We start from the raw sequence: 24,815 nt of genomic DNA, 5'->3' as shown, positions 1-24,815 counted from the left end.
TTGACTGCTCTTCGTCCCATTATTGACTGCTGTTCATCCGATTATAAATAAGTTTGACTGCTCTTCATCCTTTTATAAAGCAGTTGACTGCTCTTCATCCTCTTTTAAATCAGTTTGACTGCTCTTCATCCTCTTATAAATCAGTTTGACTGCTCTTCGACCTCTTATAAAACAGTTTGACTGCTCTTCATCGTTTTATAAAGCAGTTTGACTGCTCTTCATCCTCTTATAAAGCAGTTTGACTGCTCTTCATCCTCATATAAACCAGTTTGACTGCGCTTCATCCTCCTATAGAACAGTTTGACTGCTCTTCATCCTCCTATAAACCAGTTTGACTGCGCTTCATCCTCGTATAGAACAGTTTGACTGCTCTTCGTCCGATTATAAATCAGTTTGACTGCTCTTCGTCCTCTTATAAAACAGTTTGACTGCTCTTCATCCTTTTATAAAGCAGTTTGACTGCTCTTCATTCTCTTATAAAACAGTTTGACTGCTCTTCATCCTCTTGTAAAACAGGTTGACTGCTCTTCATCCTCTTGTAAACCAGTCTGACTGCTCTACATCCTCGTGTAAAACAGTTTGACTGCGCTTCATCCTCCTATAGAAGAGTTTGACTGTTCTTCGTCCGATCATTGACTGCTCTTCGTCCGATTATAAATCAGTTTGACTGCTCTTCAGCCTTTTATAAAGCAGTTTGACTGCTCTTCATCCTCTTATAAATCAGTTTGACTGCTCTTCATCCTCTTATAAATCAGTTTGACTGCTCTTCGTCCTCTTATAAAACAGTTGGACTGCTCTCATCGTTTTATAAAGCAGTTTGACTGCTCTTCATCCTCCTATAAAGCAGTTTGACTGCTCTTCATCCTCCTATAAACCAGTTTGACTGCGCTTCATCCTCCTATAGAACAGTTTGACTGCTCTTCGTCGGATTATAAATCAGTTTGACTGCTCTTCATCCTCTTATAAAATAGTTTGACTGCTCTTCATCCTCCTATAAACCAGTTTGACTGCGCTTCATCCCCGTATAGAACAGTTTGACTGCTCTTTGTCCGATTATAAATCAGTTTGACTGCTCTTCATCCTTTTATAAAGCGATATGACTGCTCTTCATCCTCTTGTAAAACAGGTTGACTGCTCTTCAACCTCTTGTAAAACAGTCTGACTGCTCTACATCCTCGTATAAAACAATTTGACTGCGCTTCATCTTTTTATAAAGCAGTTTGACTGCTCTTCATCCTCTTATAAATCAATTTGACTGCTCTTCTTCCTCTTATAAAACCGTTTAACTGCTCTTCGTCCGATTATAAATCAGTTTGACTGCTCTTCGTCCGATTATAAATCAGTTTGACTGCTGTTCGTCCGCTTATTAAACAGTTTGACTGCTCTTCATCCTTTTATAAAGCAGTTTGACTGCTCTTCATCCTCTTTTAAATCAGTTTAACTGCTCTTCATCCTCTTATAAATCAGTTTGACTGCTCTTCGTCCTCTTATAAAACAGTTTGACTGCTCTTCATCGTTTTATAAATCAGTTTGACTGCTCTTCATCCTCTTATAAAGCAGTTTGACTGCTCTTCATCCTCATATAAACCAGTTTGACTGCGCTTCATCCTCCTATAGAACAGTTTGACTGCTCTTCATCCTCTTATAAAGCAGTGTGACTGCTCTTCATCCTCTTATAAATCAGTTTGACTGCTCTTCGTCCGATTATAAATCAGTTTGACTGCGGTTCATCCGCTTATAAAACAGTTTGACTGCTCTTCATCCTTTTATAAATCAGTTTGACTGCTCTTCGTCCGATTATAAATCAGTTTGACTGCTCTTCATCCTCTTATAAATCAGTTTGACTGCTCTTCATCCTCTTATGAATCAGTTTGACTGCTCTTCGTCCTCTTATAAAACAGTTTGACTTCTCTTCATCCTTTTATAAAGCAGTTTGACTGCTCTTCATCCTCTTATAAATCAATTTGACTGCTCTTCATCCTCTTATAAAACCGTTTGACTGCTCTTCGTCCGATTATAAATCAGTTTGACTGCTCTTCGTCCGATTATAAATCAGTTTGACTGCTCTTCATCCTCTTATAAATCAATTTGTCTGCTCTTCATCCTCTTATAAAACCATTTGACCGCTCTTCATCCTCTTATAAATCAATTTGACTGCTCTTCATCCTCTTATAAAACCGTTTGACTGCTCTTCGTCCGATTATAAATCAGTTAGACTGCTCTTCGTCCGATTATAAATCAGTTTGACTGCTGTTCGTCCGCTTATAAAACAGTTTGACTGCTCTTCGTCCTCTTATAAAACAGTTTGACTGCTCTTCATCCTTTTATAAAGCAGTTTGACTGCTCTTCATCCTCTTATAAATCAGTTTGACTGCTCTTCATCCGATTATAATTCAGTTTGACTGCTCTTCGTCCTCTTATAAAACAGTTTGACTGCTCTTCATCCTTTTATAAAGCAGTTAGACTGCTCTTCATTCTCTTGTAAAACAGGTTGACTGCTCTCCATCCTCTTGTAAACCAGTCTGACTGCTCTACATCCTCGTGTAAAACAGTTTGGCTGCGCTTCATCCTCCTATAGAAGAGTTTGACTGCTCTTCGTCCGATCATTGACTGCTCTTCGTCCGATTATAAATCAGTTTGACTGCTCTTCAGCCTTTTATAAAGTAGTTTGACTGCTCTACAACCACTTATAAATCAGTTTGACTGCTCTTCGTCCTCTTATAAAACAGTTTGACTGCTCTTCATCGTTTTATAAAGCAGTTTGACTGCTCTTCATCCTCTTATAAATCAGTTTGACTGCTCTTCATCCTCTTATAAATCAGTTTGACTGCTCTTCGTCCTCTTATAAAACAGTTTGACTTCTCTTCATCCTTTTATAAAGCAGTTTGACTGCTCTTCATCCTCTTATAAATCAATTTGACTGCGCTTCATCCTCCTATAGAAGAGTTTGACTGCTCTTCGTCCGATCATTGACTGCTCTTCGTCCGATTATAAATCAGTTTGACTGCTCTTCAGCCTTTTATAAAGCAGTTTGACTGCTCTTCATCCTCTTATAAATCAGTTTGACTGCTCTTCATCCTCTTATAAATCAGTTTGACTGCTGTTCGTCCGCTTATAAAACAGTTTGACTGCTCTTCGTCCTCTTATTAAACAGTTTGACTGCTCTTAATCCTTTTATAAAGCAGTTTGACTGCTCTTCATCATCTTATAAATCAGTTTGACTGCTCTTCATCCGATTATAATTCAGTTTGACTGCTCTTCGTCCTCCTATATAACAGTTTGACTGCTCTTCGTCCGATTATTGACTGCTGTTCATCCGATTATAAATCAGTTTGACTGCTCTTAATCCTTTTATAAAGCAGTTTGACTGCTCTTCATCCTCTTTTAAACCAGTTTGACTGCTCTTCATCCTCTTATAAATCAGTTTGACTGCTCTTCGTCCTCTTATAAAACAGTTTGACTGCTCTTCATCGTTTTATAAAGCAGTTTGACTGCTCTTCATCCTCTTATAAAGCAGTTTGACTGCTCTTCATCCTCATATAAAACAGTTTGACTGCGCTTCATCCTCCTATAGAACAGTTTGACTGCTCTTCATCCTCTTATAAAGCAGTGTGACTGCTCTTCATCCTCTTATAAATCAGTTTGACTGCTCTTCGTCCGATTATAAATCAGTTTGACTGCTCTTCATCCGATTATAATTCAGTTTGACTGCTCTTCGTCCTCCTATATAACAGTTTGACTGCTCTTCGTCCGATTATTGACTGCTGTTCATCCGATTTTAAATCAGTTTGACTGCTCTTAATCATTTTATAAAGCAGTTTGACTGCTCTTCATCCTCTTTTAAATCAGTTTGACTGCTCTTCATCCTCTTATAAATCAGTTTGACTGCTCTTCGTCCTCTTATAAAACAGTTTGACTGTTCTTCATCGTTTTATAAAGCAGTTTGACTGCTCTTCATCCTCTTATAAAGCAGTTTGACTGCTCTTCATCCTCATATAAACCAGTTTGACTGCGCTTCATCCTCCTATAGAACAGTTTGACTGCTCTTCATCCTCTTATAAAGCAGTGTGACTGCTCTTCATCCTCTTATAAATCAGTTTGACTGCTCTTCGTCCGATTATAAATCAGTTTGACTGCGGTTCATCCGCTTATAAAACAGTTTGACTGCTCTTCATACTTTTATAAATCAGTTTGACTGCTCTTCGTCCGATTATAAATCAGTTTGACTGCTCTTCATCCTCTTATAAATCAGTTTGACTGCTCTTCATCCTCTTATGAATCAGTTTGACTGCTCTTCGTCCTCTTATAAAACAGTTTGACTTCTCTTCATCCTTTTATAAAGCAGTTTGACTGCTCTTAATCCTCTTATAAATCAATTTGACTGCTCTTCATCCTCTTATAAAACCGTTTGACTGCTCTTCGTCCGATTATAAATCAGTTTGACTGCTCTTCGTCCGATTATAAATCAGTTTGACTGCTCTTCATCCTCTTATAAATCAATTTGTCTGCTCTTCATCCTCTTATAAAACCATTTGACCGCTCTTCATCCTCTTATAAATCAATTTGACTGCTCTTCATCCTCTTATAAAACCGTTTGACTGCTCTTCGTCCGATTATAAATCAGTTAGACTGCTCTTCGTCCGATTATAAATCAGTTTGACTGCTGTTCGTCCGCTTATAAAACAGTTTGACTGCTCTTCGTCCTCTTATAAAACAGTTTGACTGCTCTTCATCCTTTTATAAAGCAGTTTGACTGCTCTTCATCCTCTTATAAATCAGTTTGACTGCTCTTCATCCGATTATAATTCAGTTTGACTGCTCTTCGTCTTCTTATAAAACAGTTTGACTGCTCTTCATCCTTTTATAAAGCAGTTAGACTGCTCTTCATTCTCTTATAAAACAGTTTGACCTCTCTTCATCCTCTTGTAAAACAGGTTGACTGCTCTCCATCCTCTTGTAAACCAGTCTGACTGCTCTACATCCTCGTGTAAAACAGTTTGACTGCGCTTCATCCTCCTATAGAAGAGTTTGACTGCTCTTCGTCCGATCATTGACTGCTCTTCGTCCGATTATAAATCAGTTTGACTGCTCTTCAGCCTTTTATAAAGTAGTTTGACTGCTCTACAACCACTTATAAATCAGTTTGACTGCTCTTCGTCCTCTTATAAAACAGTTTGACTGCTCTTCATCGTTTTATAAAGCAGTTTGACTGCTCTTCATCCTCTTATAAATCAGTTTGACTGCTCTTCATCCTCTTATAAATCAGTTTGACTGCTCTTCGTCCTCTTATAAAACAGTTTGACTTCTCTTCATCCTTTTATAAAGCAGTTTGACTGCTCTTCATCCTCTTATAAATCAATTTGACTGCGCTTCATCCTCCTATAGAAGAGTTTGACTGCTCTTCGTCCTATCATTGACTGCTCTTCGTCCGATTATAAATCAGTTTGACTGCTCTTCAGCCTTTTATAAAGCAGTTTGACTGCTCTTCATCCTCTTATAAATCAGTTTGACTGCTCTTCATCCTCTTATAAATCAGTTTGACTGCTGTTCGTCCGCTTATAAAAAAGTTTGACTGCTCTTCGTCCTCTTATTAAACAGTTTGACTGCTCTTCATCCTTTTATAAAGCAGTTTGACTGCTCTTCATCATCTTATAAATCAGTTTGACTGCTCTTCATCCGATTATAATTCAGTTTGACTGCTCTTCGTCCTCCTATATAACAGTTTGACTGCTCTTCGTCCGATTATTGACTGCTGTTCATCCGATTATAAATCAGTTTGACTGCTCTTAATCCTTTTATAAAGCAGTTTGACTGCTCTTCATCCTCTTTTAAATCAGTTTGACTGCTCTTCATCCTCTTATAAATCAGTTTGACTGCTCTTCGTCCTCTTATAAAACAGTTTGACTGCTCTTCATCGTTTTATAAAGCAGTTTGACTGCTCTTCATCCTCTTATAAAGCAGTTTGACTGCTCTTCATCCTCATATAAACCAGTTTGACTGCGCTTCATCCTCCTATAGAACAGTTTGACTGCTCTTCATCGTTTTATAAATCAGTTTGACTGCTCTTCATCCTCTTATAAAGCAGTTTGACTGCTCTTCATCCTCATATAAACCAGTTTGACTGCGCTTCATCCTCCTATAGAACAGTTTGACTGCTCTTCATCCTCTTATAAAGCAGTGTGACTGCTCTTCATCCTCTTATAAATCAGTTTGACTGCTCTTCGTCCGATTATAAATCAGTTTGACTGCGGTTCATCCGCTTATAAAACAGTTTGACTGCTCTTCATCCTTTTATAAATCAGTTTGACTGCTCTTCGTCCGATTATAAATCAGTTTGACTGCTCTTCATCCTCTTATAAATCAGTTTGACTGCTCTTCATCCTCTTATGAATCAGTTTGACTGCTCTTCGTCCTCTTATAAAACAGTTTGACTTCTCTTCATCCTTTTATAAAGCAGTTTGACTGCTCTTCATCCTCTTATAAATCAATTTGACTGCTCTTCATCCTCTTATAAAACCGTTTGACTGCTCTTCGTCCGATTATAAATCAGTTTGACTGCTCTTCGTCCGATTATAAATCAGTTTGACTGCTCTTCATCCTCTTATAAATCAATTTGTCTGCTCTTCATCCTCTTATAAAACCATTTGACCGCTCTTCATCCTCTTATAAATCAATTTGACTGCTCTTCATCCTCTTATAAAACCGTTTGACTGCTCTTCGTCCGATTATAAATCAGTTAGACTGCTCTTCGTCCGATTATAAATCAGTTTGACTGCTGTTCGTCCGCTTATAAAACAGTTTGACTGCTCTTCGTCCTCTTATAAAACAGTTTGACTGCTCTTCATCCTTTTATAAAGCAGTTTGACTGCTCTTCATCCTCTTATAAATCAGTTTGACTGCTCTTCATCCGATTATAATTCAGTTTGACTGCTCTTCGTCCTCTTATAAAACAGTTTGACTGCTCTTCATCCTTTTATAAAGCAGTTAGACTGCTCTTCATTCTCTTGTAAAACAGGTTGACTGCTCTCCATCCTCTTGTAAACCAGTCTGACTGCTCTACATCCTCGTGTAAAACAGTTTGGCTGCGCTTCATCCTCCTATAGAAGAGTTTGACTGCTCTTCGTCCGATCATTGACTGCTCTTCGTCCGATTATAAATCAGTTTGACTGCTCTTCAGCCTTTTATAAAGTAGTTTGACTGCTCTACAACCACTTATAAATCAGTTTGACTGCTCTTCGTCCTCTTATAAAACAGTTTGACTGCTCTTCATCGTTTTATAAAGCAGTTTGACTGCTCTTCATCCTCTTATAAATCAGTTTGACTGCTCTTCATCCTCTTATAAATCAGTTTGACTGCTCTTCGTCCTCTTATAAAACAGTTTGACTTCTCTTCATCCTTTTATAAAGCAGTTTGACTGCTCTTCATCCTCTTATAAATCAATTTGACTGCGCTTCATCCTCCTATAGAAGAGTTTGACTGCTCTTCGTCCGATCATTGACTGCTCTTCGTCCGATTATAAATCAGTTTGACTGCTCTTCAGCCTTTTATAAAGCAGTTTGACTGCTCTTCATCCTCTTATAAATCAGTTTGACTGCTCTTCATCCTCTTATAAATCAGTTTGACTGCTGTTCGTCCGCTTATAAAACAGTTTGACTGCTCTTCGTCCTCTTATTAAACAGTTTGACTGCTCTTAATCCTTTTATAAAGCAGTTTGACTGCTCTTCATCATCTTATAAATCAGTTTGACTGCTCTTCATCCGATTATAATTCAGTTTGACTGCTCTTCGTCCTCCTATATAACAGTTTGACTGCTCTTCGTCCGATTATTGACTGCTGTTCATCCGATTATAAATCAGTTTGACTGCTCTTAATCCTTTTATAAAGCAGTTTGACTGCTCTTCATCCTCTTTTAAACCAGTTTGACTGCTCTTCATCCTCTTATAAATCAGTTTGACTGCTCTTCGTCCTCTTATAAAACAGTTTGACTGCTCTTCATCGTTTTATAAAGCAGTTTGACTGCTCTTCATCCTCTTATAAAGCAGTTTGACTGCTCTTCATCCTCATATAAAACAGTTTGACTGCGCTTCATCCTCCTATAGAACAGTTTGACTGCTCTTCATCCTCTTATAAAGCAGTGTGACTGCTCTTCATCCTCTTATAAATCAGTTTGACTGCTCTTCGTCCGATTATAAATCAGTTTGACTGCTCTTCATCCGATTATAATTCAGTTTGACTGCTCTTCGTCCTCCTATATAACAGTTTGACTGCTCTTCGTCCGATTATTGACTGCTGTTCATCCGATTATAAATCAGTTTGACTGCTCTTAATCATTTTATAAAGCAGTTTGACTGCTCTTCATCCTCTTTTAAATCAGTTTGACTGCTCTTCATCCTCTTATAAATCAGTTTGACTGCTCTTCGTCCTCTTATAAAACAGTTTGACTGTTCTCCATCGTTTTATAAAGCAGTTTGACTGCTCTTCATCATCTTATAAAGCAGTTTGACTGCTCTTCATCCTCATATAAACCAGTTTGACTGCGCTTCATCCTCCTATAGAACAGTTTGACTGCTCTTCATCCTCTTATAAAGCAGTGTGACTGCTCTTCATCCTCTTATAAATCAGTTTGACTGCTCTTCGTCCGATTATAAATCAGTTTGACTGCGGTTCATCCGCTTATAAAACAGTTTGACTGCTCTTCATACTTTTATAAATCAGTTTGACTGCTCTTCGTCCGATTATAAATCAGTTTGACTGCTCTTCATCCTCTTATAAATCAGTTTGACTGCTCTTCATCCTCTTATGAATCAGTTTGACTGCTCTTCGTCCTCTTATAAAACAGTTTGACTTCTCTTCATCCTTTTATAAAGCAGTTTGACTGCTCTTAATCCTCTTATAAATCAATTTGACTGCTCTTCATCCTCTTATAAAACCGTTTGACTGCTCTTCGTCCGATTATAAATCAGTTTGACTGCTCTTCGTCCGATTATAAATCAGTTTGACTGCTCTTCATCCTCTTATAAATCAATTTGTCTGCTCTTCATCCTCTTATAAAACCATTTGACCGCTCTTCATCCTCTTATAAATCAATTTGACTGCTCTTCATCCTCTTATAAAACCGTTTGACTGCTCTTCGTCCCATTATAAATCAGTTAGACTGCTCTTCGTCCGATTATAAATCAGTTTGACTGCTGTTCGTCCGCTTATAAAACAGTTTGACTGCTCTTCGTCCTCTTATAAAACAGTTTGACTGCTCTTCATCCTTTTATAAAGCAGTTTGACTGCTCTTCATCCTCTTATAAATCAGTTTGACTGCTCTTCATCCGATTATAATTCAGTTTGACTGCTCTTCGTCTTCTTATAAAACAGTTTGACTGCTCTTCATCCTTTTATAAAGCAGTTAGACTGCTCTTCATTCTCTTATAAAACAGTTTGACCTCTCTTCATCCTCTTGTAAAACAGGTTGACTGCTCTCCATCCTCTTGTAAACCAGTCTGACTGCTCTACATCCTCGTGTAAAACAGTTTGACTGCGCTTCATCCTCCTATAGAAGAGTTTGACTGCTCTTCGTCCGATCATTGACTGCTCTTCGTCCGATTATAAATCAGTTTGACTGCTCTTCATCGTTTTATAAAGCAGTTTGACTGCTCTTCATCCTCTTATAAATCAGTTTGACTGCTCTTCATCCTCTTATAAATCAGTTTGACTGCTCTTCGTCCTCTTATAAAACAGTTTGACTTCTCTTCATCCTTTTATAAAGCAGTTTGACTGCGCTTCATCCTCCTATAGAAGAGTTTGACTGCTCTTCGTCCGATCATTGACTGCTCTTCGTCCGATTATAAATCAGTTTGACTGCTCTTCATCGTTTTATAAAGCAGTTTGACTGCTCTTCATCCTCTTATAAATCAGTTTGACTGCTCTTCATCCTCTTATAAATCAGTTTGACTGCTCTTCATCCTCTTATAAATCAGTTTGACTGCTCTTCGTCCTCTTATAAAACAGTTTGACTTCTCTTCATCCTTTTATAAAGCAGTTTGACTGCTCTTCATCCTCTTATAAATCAATTTGACTGCGCTTCATCCTCCTATAGAAGAGTTTGACTGCTCTTCGTCCGATCATTGACTGCTCTTCGTCCGATTATAAATCAGTTTGACTGCTCTTCAGCCTTTTATAAAGCAGTTTGACTGCTCTTCATCCTCTTATAAATCAGTTTGACTGCTCTTCATCCTCTTATAAATCAGTTTGACTGCTGTTCGTCCGCTTATAAAACAGTTTGACTGCTCTTCGTCCTCTTATTAAACAGTTTGACTGCTCTTCATCCTTTTATAAAGCAGTTTGACTGCTCTTCATCATCTTATAAATCAGTTTGACTGCTCTTCATCCGATTATAATTCAGTTTGACTGCTCTTCGTCCTCCTATATAACAGTTTGACTGCTCTTCGTCCGATTATTGACTGCTGTTCATCCGATTATAAATCAGTTTGACTGCTCTTAATCCTTTTATAAAGCAGTTTGACTGCTCTTCATCCTCTTTTAAATCAGTTTGACTGCTCTTCATCCTCTTATAAATCAGTTTGACTGCTCTTCGTCCTCTTATAAAACAGTTTGACTGCTCTTCATCGTTTTATAAAGCAGTTTGACTGCTCTTCATCCTCTTATAAAGCAGTTTGACTGCTCTTCATCCTCATATAAACCAGTTTGACTGCGCTTCATCCTCCTATAGAACAGTTTGACTGCTCTTCATCCTCTTATAAAGCAGTGTGACTGCTCTTCATCCTCTTATAAATCAGTTTGACTGCTCTTCGTCCGATTATAAATCAGTTTGACTGCGGTTCATCCGCTTATAAAACAGTTTGACTGCTCTTCATCCTTTTATAAATCAGTTTGACTGCTCTTCGTCCGATTATAAATCAGTTTGACTGCTCTTCATCCTCTTATAAATCAGTTTGACTGCTCTTCATCCTCTTATGAATCAGTTTGACTGCTCTTCGTCCTCTTATAAAACAGTTTGACTTCTCTTCATCCTTTTATAAAGCAGTTTGACTGCTCTTCATCCTCTTATAAATCAATTTGACTGCTCTTCATCCTCTTATAAAACCGTTTGACTGCTCTTCGTCCGATTATAAATCATTTTGACTGCTCTTCGTCCGATTATAAATCAGTTTGACTGCTGTTCGTCCGCTTATAAAACAGTTTGACTGCTCTTCGTCCTCTTATTAAACAGTTTGACTGCTCTTCATCCTTTTATAAAGCAGTTTGACTGCTCTTCATCCTCTTATAAATCAGTTTGACTGCTCTTCATCCGATTATAATTCAGTTTGACTGCTCTTCGTCCTCCTATATAACAGTTTGACTGCTCTTCGTCCTATTATTGACTGCTGTTCATCCGATTATAAATCAGTTTGACTGCTCTTAATCCTTTTATAAAGCAGTTTGACTGCTCTTCATCCTCTTTTAAATCAGTTTGACTGCTCTTCATCCTCTTATAAATCAGTTTGACTGCTCTTCGTCCTCTTATAAAACAGTTTGACTGTTCTTCATCGTTTTATAAAGCAGTTTGACTGCTCTTCATCCTCTTATAAAGCAGTTTGACTGCTCTTCATCCTCATATAAACCAGTTTGACTGCGCTTCATCCTCCTATAGAACAGTTTGACTGCTCTTCATCCTCTTATAAAGCAGTGTGACTGCTCTTCATCCTCTTATAAATCAGTTTGACTGCTCTTCGTCGGATTATAAATCAGTTTGACTGCGGTTCATCCGCTTATAAAACAGTTTGACTGCTCTTCATCCTTTTATAAATCAGTTTGACTGCTCTTCGTCCGATTATGAATCAGTTTGACTGCTCTTCATCCTCTTATAAATCAGTTTGACTGCTCTTCATCCTCTTATGAATCAGTTTGACTGCTCTTCGTCCTCTTATAAAACAGTTTGACTTCTCTTCATCCTTTTATAAAGCAGTTTGACTGCTCTTCATCCTCTTATAAATCAATTTGACTGCTCTTCATCCTCTTATAAAACCGTTTGACTGCTCTTCGTCCGATTATAAATCAGTTTGACTGCTCTTCGTCCGATTATAAATCAGTTTGACTGCTCTTCATCCTCTTATAAATCAATTTGTCTGCTCTTCATCCTCTTATAAAACCATTTGACCGCTCTTCATCCTCTTATAAATCAATTTGACTGCTCTTCATCCTCTTATAAAACCGTTTGACTGCTCTTCGTCCGATTATAAATCAGTTAGACTGCTCTTCGTCCGATTATAAATCAGTTTGACTGCTGTTCGTCCGCTTATAAAACAGTTTGACTGCTCTTCGTCCTCTTATAAAACAGTTTGACTGCTCTTCATCCTTTTATAAAGCAGTTTGACTGCTCTTCATCCTCTTATAAATCAGTTTGACTGCTCTTCATCCGATTATAATTCAGTTTGACTGCTCTTCGTCTTCTTATAAAACAGTTTGACTGCTCTTCATCCTTTTATAAAGCAGTTAGACTGCTCTTCATTCTCTTATAAAACAGTTTGACTGCTCTTCATCCTCTTGTAAAACAGGTTGACTGCTCTCCATCCTCTTGTAAACCAGTCTGACTGCTCTACATCCTCGTGTAAAACAGTTTGACTGCGCTTCATCCTCCTATAGAAGAGTTTGACTGCTCTTCGTCCGATCATTGACTGCTCTTCGTCCGATTATAAATCAGTTTGACTGCTCTTCAGCCTTTTATAAAGTAGTTTGACTGCTCTACAACCACTTATAAATCAGTTTGACTGCTCTTCGTCCTCTTATAAAACAGTTTGACTGCTCTTCATCGTTTTATAAAGCAGTTTGACTGCTCTTCATCCTCTTATAAATCAGTTTGACTGCTCTTCATCCTCTTATTAATCAGTTTGACTGCTCTTCGTCCTCTTATAAAACAGTTTGACTTCTCTTCATCCTTTTATAAAGCAGTTTGACTGCTCTTCATCCTCTTATAAATCAATTTGACTGCGCTTCATCCTTTTATAAAGCAGTTTGACTGCTCTTCATCATCTTATAAATCAGTTTGACTGCTCTTCGTCCGATCATTGACTGCTCTTCGTCCGATTATAAATCAGTTTGACTGCTCTTCAGCCTTTTATAAAGCAGTTTGACTGCTCTTCATCCTCTTATAAATCAGTTTGACTGCTCTTCATCCTCTTATAAATCAGTTTGACTGCTGTTCGTCCGCTTATAAAACAGTTTGACTGCTCTTCGTCCTCTTATTAAACAGTTTGACTGCTCTTCATCCTTTTATAAAGCAGTTTGACTGCTCTTCATCATCTTATAAATCAGTTTGACTGCTCTTCATCCGATTATAATTCAGTTTGACTGCTCTTCGTCCTCCTATATAACAGTTTGACTGCTCTTCGTCCGATTATTGACTGCTGTTCATCCGATTATAAATCAGTTTGACTGCTCTTAATCCTTTTATAAAGCAGTTTGACTGCTCTTCATCCTCTTTTAAATCAGTTTGACTGCTCTTCATCCTCTTATAAATCAGTTTGACTGCTCTTCGTCCTCTTATAAAACAGTTTGACTGCTCTTCATCGTTTTATAAAGCAGTTTGACTGCTCTTCATCCTCTTATAAAGCAGTTTGACTGCTCTTCATCCTCATATAAACCAGTTTGACTGCGCTTCATCCTCCTATAGAACAGTTTGACTGCTCTTCATCCTCTTATAAAGCAGTGTGACTGCTCTTCATCCTCTTATAAATCAGTTTGACTGCTCTTCGTCCGATTATAAATCAGTTTGACTGCGGTTCATCCGCTTATAAAACAGTTTGACTGCTCTTCATCCTTTTATAAATCAGTTTGACTGCTCTTCGTCCGATTATAAATCAGTTTGACTGCTCTTCATCCTCTTATAAATCAGTTTGACTGCTCTTCATCCTCTTATGAATCAGTTTGACTGCTCTTCGTCCTCTTATAAAACAGTTTGACTTATCTTCATCCTTTTATAAAGCAGTTTGACTGCTCTTCATCCTCTTATAAATCAATTTGACTGTTCTTCATCCTCTTATAAAACCGTTTGACTGCTCTTCGTCCGATTATAAATCATTTTGACTGCTCTTCGTCCGATTATAAATCAGTTTGACTGCTGTTCGTCCGCTTATAAAACAGTTTGACTGCTCTTCGTCCTCTTATTAAACAGTTTGACTGCTCTTCATCCTTTTATAAAGCAGTTTGACTGCTCTTCATCCTCTTATAAATCAATTTGACTGCTCTTCATCCTCTTATAAAACCGTTTGACTGCTCTTCGTCCGATTATAAATCAGTTTGACTGCTCTTCGTCCGATTATAAATCAGTTTGACTGCTCTTCATCCTCTTTTAAATCAGTTTGACTGCTCTTCATCCTCTTATAAATCAGTTTGACTGCTCTTCGTCCTCTTATAAAACAGTTTGACTGCTCTTCATCGTTTTATAAAGCAGTTTGACTGCTCTTCATCCTCTTATAAAGCAGTTTGACTGCTCTTAGTCCTCATATAAACCAGTTTGACTGCGCTTCATCCTCCTATAGAACAGTTTGACTGCTCTTCATCCTCTTATAAAGCAGTGTGACTGCGCTTCATCCTCTTATAAATCAGTTTGACTGCTCTTCGTCCGATTATAAATCAGTTTGACTGCGGTTCATCCGCTTATAAAACAGTTTGACTGCTCTTCATCCTTTTATAAATAATTTTGACTGCTCTTCGTCCTCTTATAAATCAGTTTGACTGCTCTTCATCCTCTTATAAATCAGTTTGACTGCTCTTCATCCACTTATGAATCAGTTTGACTGCTCTTCGTCCTCTTATAAAACAGTTTGACTTCTCTTCATCCTTTTATAAAGCAGTTTGACTGCTCTTCATCCTCTTATAAAACCGTTTGACTGCTCTTCGTCCGATTATAAATCAGTTAGACTGCTCTTCATCCTCTTATAAATCAATTTGACTGCTCTTCATCCTCTTATAAAACCATTTGACCGCTCTTCATCCTCTTATAAATCAATTTGACTGCTCTTCATCCTCTTATAAAACCGTTTGACTGCTCTTCGTCCGATTATAAATCAGTTAGACTGCTCTTCGTCCGATTATAAATCAGTTTGACTGCTGTTCGTCCGCTTATAAAACAGTTTGACTGCTCTTCGTCCTCTTATAAAACAGTTTGACTGCTCTTCATCCTTTTATAAAGCAGTTTGACTGCTCTTCATCCTCTTATAAATCAGTTTGACTGCTCTTCATCCGATTATAATTCAGTTTGACTGCTCTTCGTCCTCTTATAAAACAGTTTGACTGCTCTTCATTCTCTTATAAAACAGTTTGACTGCTCTTCATTCTCTTATAAAACAGTTTGACTGCTCTTCATCCTCTTGTAAAACAGGTTGACTGCTCTTCATCCTCTTGTAAACCAGTCTGACTGCTCTACATCCTCGTGTAAAACAGTTTGACTGCGCTTCATCCTCCTATAGAAGAGTTTGACTGCTCTTCGTCCGATCATTGACTGCTCTTCGTCCGATTATAAATCAGTTTGACTGCTCTTCAGCCTTTTATAAAGTAGTTTGACTGCTCTACATCCACTTATAAATCAGTTTGACTGCTCTTCGTCCTCTTATAAAACAGTTTGACTGCTCTTCATCGTTTTATAAAGCAGTTTGACTGCTCTTCATCCTCTTATAAATCAGTTTGACTGCTCTTCATCCTCTTATAAATCAGTTTGACTGCTCTTCGTCCTCTTATAAAACAGTTTGACTTCTCTTCATCCTTTTATAAAGCAGTTTGACTGCTCTTCATCCACTTATAAATCAATTTGACTGCGCTTCATCCTCCTATAGAAGAGTTTGACTGCTCTTCGTCCGATCATTGACTGCTCTTCGTCCGATTATAAATCAGTTTGACTGCTCTTCAGCCTTTTATAAAGCAGTTTGACTGCTCTTCATCCTCTTATAAATCAGTTTGACTGCTCTTCATCCTCTTATAAATCAGTTTGACTGCTGTTCGTCCGCTTATAAAACAGTTTGACTGCTCTTCGTCCTCTTATTAAACAGTTTGACTGCTCTTCATCCTTTTATAAAGCAGTTTGACTGCTCTTCATCCTCTTATAAATCAGTTTGACTGCTCTTCATCCGATTATAATTCAGTTTGACTGCTCTTCGTCCTCCTATATAACAGTTTGACTGCTCTTCGTCCGATTATTGACTGCTGTTCATCCGATTATAAATCAGTTTGACTGCTCTTAATCCTTTTATAAAGCAGTTTGACTGCTCTTCATCCTCTTTTAAATCAGTTTGACTGCTCTTCATCCTCTTATAAATCAGTTTGACTGCTCTTCGTCCTCTTATAAAACAGTTTGACTGCTCTTCATCGTTTTATAAAGCAGTTTGACTGCTCTTCATCCTCTTATAAAGCAGTTTGACTGCTCTTCATCCTCATATAAACCAGTTTGACTGCGCTTCATCCTCCTATAGAACAGTTTGACTGCTCTTCATCCTCTTATAAAGCAGTGTGACTGCTCTTCATCCTCTTATAAATCAGTTTGACTGCTCTTCGTCCGATTATAAATCAGTTTGACTGCGGTTCATCCGCTTATAAAACAGTTTGACTGCTCTTCATCCTGTAATAAATAATTTTGACTGCTCTTCGTCCGATTATAAATCAGTTTGACTGCTCTTCATCCTCTTATAAATCAGTTTGACTGCTCTTCATCCTCTTATGAATCAGTTTGACTGCTCTTCGTCCTCTTATAAAACAGTTTGACTTCTCTTCATCCTTTTATAAAGCAGTTTGACTGCTCTTCATCCTCTTATAAATCAATTTGACTGCTCTTCATCCTCTTATAAAACCGTTTGACTGCTCTTCGTCCGATTATAAATCAGTTTGACTGCTCTTCGTCCGATTATAAATCAGTTTGACTGCTCTTCATCCTCTTATAAATCAATTTGACTGCTCTTCATCCTCTTATAAAACCATTTGACCGCTCTTCATCCTCTTATAAATCAATTTGACTGCTCTTCATCCTCTTATAAAACCGTTTGACTGCTCTTCGTCCGATTATAAATCAGTTAGACTGCTCTTCGTCCGATTATAAATCAGTTTGACTGCTGTTCGTCCGCTTATAAAACAGTTTGACTGCTCTTCGTCCTCTTATAAAACAGTTTGACTGATCTTCATCCTTTTATAAAGCAGTTTGACTGCTCTTCATCCTCTTATAAATCAGTTTGACTGCTCTTCATCCGATTATAATTCAGTTTGACTGCTCTTCGTCCTCTTATAAAACAGTTTGACTGCTCTTCATTCTCTTATAAAACAGTTTGACTGCTCTTCATTCTCTTATAAAACAGTTTGACTGCTCTTCATCCTCTTGTAAAACAGGTTGACTGCTCTTCATCCTCTTGTAAACCAGTCTGACTGCTCTACATCCTCGTGTAAAACAGTTTGACTGAGCTTCATCCTCCTATAGAAGAGTTTGACTGCTCTTCGTCCGATCACTGACTGCTCTTCGTCCGATTATAAATCAGTTTGACTGCTCTTCAGCCTTTTATAAAGTAGTTTGACTGCTCTACATCCACTTATAAATCAGTTTGACTGCTCTTCGTCCTCTTATAAAACAGTTTGACTGCTCTTCATCGTTTTATAAAGCAGTTTGACTGCTCTTCATCCTCTTATAAATCAGTTTGACTGCTCTTCATCCTCTTATAAATCAGTTTGACTGCTCTTCGTCCTCTTATAAAACAGTTTGACTGCGCTTCATCCTCCTATAGAAGAGTTTGACTGCTCTTCGTCCGATCATTGACTGCTCTTCGTCCGATTATAAATCAGTTTGACTGCTCTTCAGCCTTTTATAAAGCAGTTTGACTGCTCTACATCCTCTTATAAATCAGTTTGACTGCTCTTCATCCTCTTATAAATCAGTTTGACTGCTGTTCGTCCGCTTATAAAACAGTTTGACTGCTCTTCGTCCTCTTATTAAACAGTTTGACTGCTCTTCATCCTTTTATAAAGCAGTTTGACTGCTCTTCATCCTCTTATAAATCAGTTTGACTGCTCTTCATCCGATTATAATTCAGTTTGACTGCTCTTCGTCCTCCTATATAACAGTTTGACTGCTCTTCGTCCGATTATTGACTGCTGTTCATCCGATTATAAATCAGTTTGACTGCTCTTAATCATTTTATAAAGCAGTTTGACTGCTCTTCATCCTCTTTTAAATCAGTTTGACTGCTCTTCATCCTCTTATAAATCAGTTTGACTGCTCTTCGTCCTCTTATAAAACAGTTTGACTGCTCTTCATCGTTTTATAAAGCAGTTTGACTGCTCTTCATCCTCTTATAAAGCAGTTTGACTGCTCTTCATCCTCATATAAACCAGTTTGACTGCGCTTCATCCTCCTATAGAACAGTTTGACTGCTCTTCATCCTCTTATAAAGCAGTGTGACTGCTCTTCATCCTCTTATAAATCAGTTTGACTGCTCTTCGTCCGATTATAAATCAGTTTGACTGCGGTTCATCCGCTTATAAAACAGTTTGACTGCTCTTCATCCTTTTATAAATCAGTTTGACTGCTCTTCGTCCGATTATAAATCAGTTTGACTGCTCTTCATCCTCTTATAAATCAATTTGACTGCTCTTCATCCTCTTATGAATCAGTTTGACTGCTCTTCGTCCTCTTATAAAACAGTTTGACTTCTCTTCATCCTTTTATAAAGCAGTTTGACTGCTCTTCATCCTCTTATAAATCAATTTGACTGCTCTTCATCCTCTTATAAAACCGTTTGACTGCTCTTCGTCCGATTATAAATCAGTTTGACTGCTCTTCGTCCGATTATAAATCAGTTTGACTGCTCTTCATCCTCTTATAAATCAATTTGACTGCTCTTCATCCTCTTATAAAACCATTTGACCGCTCTTCATCCTCTTATAAATCAATTTGACTGCTCTTCATCCTCTTATAAAACCGTTTGACTGCTCTTCGTCCGATTATAAATCAGTTAGACTCCTCTTCGTCCGATTATAAATCAGTTTGACTGCTGTTCGTCCGCTTATAAAACAGTTTGACTGCTCTTCGTCATCTTATAAAACAGTTTGACTGCTCTTCATCCTTTTATAAAGCAGTTTGACTGCTCTTCATCCTCTTATAAATCAGTTTGACTGCTCTTCATCCGATTATAATTCAGTTTGACTGCTCTTCGTCCTCTTATAAAACAGTTTGACTGCTCTTCATTCTCTTATAAAACAGTTTGACTGCTCTTCATTCTCTTATAAAACAGTTTGACTGCTCTTCATCCTCTTGTAAAACAGGTTGACTGCTCTTCATCCTCTTGTAAACCAGTCTGACTGCTCTACATCCTCGTGTAAAACAGTTTGACTGCGCTTCATCCTCCTATAGAAGAGTTTGACTGCTCTTCGTCCGATCACTGACTGCTCTTCGTCCGATTATAAATCAGTTTGACTGCTCTTCAGCCTTTTATAAAGTAGTTTGACTGCTCTACATCCACTTATAAATCAGTTTGACTGCTCTTCGTCCTCTTATAAAACAGTTTGACTGCTCTTCATCGTTTTATAAAGCAGTTTGACTGCTCTTCATCCTCTTATAAATCAGTTTGACTGCTCTTCATCCTCTTATAAATCAGTTTGACTGCTCTTCGTCCTCTTATAAAACAGTTTGACTTCTCTTCATCCTTTTATAAAGCAGTTTGACTGCTCTTCATCCTCTTATAAATCAATTTGACTGCGCTTCATCCTCCTATAGAAGAGTTTGACTGCTCTTCGTCCGATCATTGACTGCTCTTCGTCCGATTATAAATCAGTTTGACTGCTCTTCAGCCTTTTATAAAGCAGTTTGACTGCTCTACATCCTCTTATAAATCAGTTTGACTGCTCTTCATCCTCTTATAAATCAGTTTGACTGCTGTTCGTCCGCTTATAAAACAGTTTGACTGCTCTTCGTCCTCTTATTAAACAGTTTGACTGCTCTTCATCCTTTTATAAAGCAGTTTGACTGCTCTTCATCCTCTTATAAATCAGTTTGACTGCTCTTCATCCGATTATAATTCAGTTTGACTGCTCTTCGTCCTCCTATATAACAGTTTGACTGCTCTTCGTCCGATTATTGACTGCTGTTCATCCGATTATAAATCAGTTTGACTGCTCTTAATCATTTTATAAAGCAGTTTGACTGCTCTTCATCCTCTTTTAAATCAGTTTGACTGCTCTTCATCCTCTTATAAATCAATTTGACTGCTCTTCATCCTCTTATAAAACCGTTTGACTGCTCTTCGTCCGATTATAAATCAGTTTGACTGCTCTTCGTCCGATTATAAAACCGTTTGACTGCTCTTCATCCTCTTATAAATCAATTTGACTGCTCTTCATCCTCTTATAAAACCATTTGACCGCTCTTCATCCTCTTATAAATCAATTTGACTGCTCTTCATCCTCTTATAAAACCGTTTGACTGCTCTTCGTCCGATTATAAATCAGTTAGACTGCTCTTCGTCCGATTATAAATCAGTTTGACTGCTGTTCGTCCGCTTATAAAACAGTTTGACTGCTCTTCGTCCTCTTATAAAACAGTTTGACTGATCTTCATCCTTTTATAAAGCAGTTTGACTGCTCTTCATCCTCTTATAAATCAGTTTGACTGCTCTTCATCCGATTATAATTCAGTTTGACTGCTCTTCGTCCTCTTATAAAACAGTTTGACTGCTCTTCATTCTCTTATAAAACAGTTTGACTGCTCTTCATTCTCTTATAAAACAGTTTGACTGCTCTTCATCCTCTTGTAAAACAGGTTGACTGCTCTTCATCCTCTTGTAAACCAGTCTGACTGCTCTACATCCTCGTGTAAAACAGTTTGACTGAGCTTCATCCTCCTATAGAAGAGTTTGACTGCTCTTCGTCCGATCACTGACTGCTCTTCGTCCGATTATAAATCAGTTTGACTGCTCTTCAGCCTTTTATAAAGTAGTTTGACTGCTCTACATCCACTTATAAATCAGTTTGACTGCTCTTCGTCCTCTTATAAAACAGTTTGACTGCTCTTCATCGTTTTATAAAGCAGTTTGACTGCTCTTCATCCTCTTATAAATCAGTTTGACTGCTCTTCATCCTCTTATAAATCAGTTTGACTGCTCTTCGTCCTCTTATAAAACAGTTTGACTGCGCTTCATCCTCCTATAGAAGAGTTTGACTGCTCTTCGTCCGATCATTGACTGCTCTTCGTCCGATTATAAATCAGTTTGACTGCTCTTCAGCCTTTTATAAAGCAGTTTGACTGCTCTACATCCTCTTATAAATCAGTTTGACTGCTCTTCATCCTCTTATAAATCAGTTTGACTGCTGTTCGTCCGCTTATAAAACAGTTTGACTGCTCTTCGTCCTCTTATTAAACAGTTTGACTGCTCTTCATCCTTTTATAAAGCAGTTTGACTGCTCTTCATCCTCTTATAAATCAGTTTGACTGCTCTTCATCCGATTATAATTCAGTTTGACTGCTCTTCGTCCTCCTATATAACAGTTTGACTGCTCTTCGTCCGATTATTGACTGCTGTTCATCCGATTATAAATCAGTTTGACTGCTCTTAATCATTTTATAAAGCAGTTTGACTGCTCTTCATCCTCTTTTAAATCAGTTTGACTGCTCTTCATCCTCTTATAAATCAGTTTGACTGCTCTTCGTCCTCTTATAAAACAGTTTGACTGCTCTTCATCGTTTTATAAAGCAGTTTGACTGCTCTTCATCCTCTTATAAAGCAGTTTGACTGCTCTTCATCCTCATATAAACCAGTTTGACTGCGCTTCATCCTCCTATAGAACAGTTTGACTGCTCTTCATCCTCTTATAAAGCAGTGTGACTGCTCTTCATCCTCTTATAAATCAGTTTGACTGCTCTTCGTCCGATTATAAATCAGTTTGACTGCGGTTCATCCGCTTATAAAACAGTTTGACTGCTCTTCATCCTTTTATAAATCAGTTTGACTGCTCTTCGTCCGATTATAAATCAGTTTGACTGCTCTTCATCCTCTTATAAATCAATTTGACTGCTCTTCATCCTCTTATGAATCAGTTTGACTGCTCTTCGTCCTCTTATAAAACAGTTTGACTTCTCTTCATCCTTTTATAAAGCAGTTTGACTGCTCTTCATCCTCTTATAAATCAATTTGACTGCTCTTCATCCTCTTATAAAACCGTTTGACTGCTCTTCGTCCGATTATAAATCAGTTTGACTGCTCTTCGTCCGATTATAAATCAGTTTGACTGCTCTTCATCCTCTTATAAATCAATTTGACTGCTCTTCATCCTCTTATAAAACCATTTGACCGCTCTTCATCCTCTTATAAATCAATTTGACTGCTCTTCATCCTCTTATAAAACCGTTTGACTGCTCTTCGTCCGATTATAAATCAGTTAGACTGCTCTTCGTCCGATTATAAATCAGTTTGACTGCTGTTCGTCCGCTTATAAAACAGTTTGACTGCTCTTCGTCATCTTATAAAACAGTTTGACTGCTCTTCATCCTTTTATAAAGCAGTTTGACTGCTCTTCATCCTCTTATAAATCAGTTTGACTGCTCTTCATCCGATTATAATTCAGTTTGACTGCTCTTCGTCCTCTTATAAAACAGTTTGACTGCTCTTCATTCTCTTATAAAACAGTTTGACTGCTCTTCATTCTCTTATAAAACAGTTTGACTGCTCTTCATCCTCTTGTAAAACAGGTTGACTGCTCTTCATCCTCTTGTAAACCAGTCTGACTGCTCTACATCCTCGTGTAAAACAGTTTGACTGCGCTTCATCCTCCTATAGAAGAGTTTGACTGCTCTTCGTCCGATCACTGACTGCTCTTCGTCCGATTATAAATCAGTTTGACTGCTCTTCAGCCTTTTATAAAGTAGTTTGACTGCTCTACATCCACTTATAAATCAGTTTGACTGCTCTTCGTCCTCTTATAAAACAGTTTGACTGCTCTTCATCGTTTTATAAAGCAGTTTGACTGCTCTTCATCCTCTTATAAATCAGTTTGACTGCTCTTCATCCTCTTATAAATCAGTTTGACTGCTCTTCGTCCTCTTATAAAACAGTTTGACTTCTCTTCATCCTTTTATAAAGCAGTTTGACTGCTCTTCATCCTCTTATAAATCAATTTGACTGCGCTTCATCCTCCTATAGAAGAGTTTGACTGCTCTTCGTCCGATCATTGACTGCTCTTCGTCCGATTATAAATCAGTTTGACTGCTCTTCAGCCTTTTATAAAGCAGTTTGACTGCTCTACATCCTCTTATAAATCAGTTTGACTGCTCTTCATCCTCTTATAAATCAGTTTGACTGCTGTTCGTCCGCTTATAAAACAGTTTGACTGCTCTTCGTCCTCTTATTAAACAGTTTGACTGCTCTTCATCCTTTTATAAAGCAGTTTGACTGCTCTTCATCCTCTTATAAATCAGTTTGACTGCTCTTCATCCGATTATAATTCAGTTTGACTGCTCTTCGTCCTCCTATATAACAGTTTGACTGCTCTTCGTCCGATTATTGACTGCTGTTCATCCGATTATAAATCAGTTTGACTGCTCTTAATCATTTTATAAAGCAGTTTGACTGCTCTTCATCCTCTTTTAAATCAGTTTGACTGCTCTTCATCCTCTTATAAATCAGTTTGACTGCTCTTCGTCCTCTTATAAAACAGTTTGACTGCTCTTCATCGTTTTATAAAGCAGTTTGACTGCTCTTCATCCTCTTATAAAGCAGTTTGACTGCTCTTCATCCTCATATAAACCAGTTTGACTGCGCTTCATCCTCCTATAGAACAGTTTGACTGCTCTTCATCCTCTTATAAAGCAGTGTGACTGCTCTTCATCCTCTTATAAATCAGTTTGACTGCTCTTCGTCCGATTATAAATCAGTTTGACTGCGGTTCATCCGCTTATAAAACAGTTTGACTGCTCTTCATCCTTTTATAAATCAGTTTGACTGCTCTTCGTCCGATTATAAATCAGTTTGACTGCTCTTCATCCTCTTATAAATCAATTTGACTGCTCTTCATCCTCTTATGAATCAGTTTGACTGCTCTTCGTCCTCTTATAAAACAGTTTGACTTCTCTTCATCCTTTTATAAAGCAGTTTGACTGCTCTTCATCCTCTTATAAATCAATTTGACTGCTCTTCATCCTCTTATAAAACCGTTTGACTGCTCTTCGTCCGATTATAAATCAGTTTGACTGCTCTTCGTCCGATTATAAATCAGTTTGACTGCTCTTCATCCTCTTATAAATCAATTTGACTGCTCTTCATCCTCTTATAAAACCATTTGACCGCTCTTCATCCTCTTATAAATCAATTTGACTGCTCTTCATCCTCTTATAAAACCGTTTGACTGCTCTTCGTCCGATTATAAATCAGTTAGACTGCTCTTCGTCCGATTATAAATCAGTTTGACTGCTGTTCGTCCGCTTATAAAACAGTTTGACTGCTCTTCATCCGATTATAATTCAGTTTGACTGCTCTTCGTCCTCCTATATAACAGTTTGACTGCTCTTCGTCCGATTATTGACTGCTGTTCATCCGATTATAAATCAGTTTGACTGCTCTTAATCCTTTTATAAAGCAGTTTGACTGCTCTTCATCCTCTTTTAAATCAGTTTGACTGCTCTTCATCCTCTTATAAATCAGTTTGACTGCTCTTCGTCCTCTTATAAAACAGTTTGACTGCTCTTCATCGTTTTATAAAGCAGTTTGACTGCTCTTCATCCTCTTATAAAGCAGTTTGACTGCTCTTCTTCCTCATATAAACCAGTTTGACTGCGCTTCATCCTCCTATAGAACAGTTTGACTGCT

The sequence above is a fragment of the Lampris incognitus genome, chromosome 12, assembly GCF_029633865.1.
Source record: "Lampris incognitus isolate fLamInc1 chromosome 12, fLamInc1.hap2, whole genome shotgun sequence".
In the NCBI taxonomy this organism is placed as follows: Eukaryota; Metazoa; Chordata; class Actinopteri; order Lampriformes; family Lampridae; genus Lampris; species Lampris incognitus.
This window is presented reverse-complemented; position numbering follows the sequence as displayed.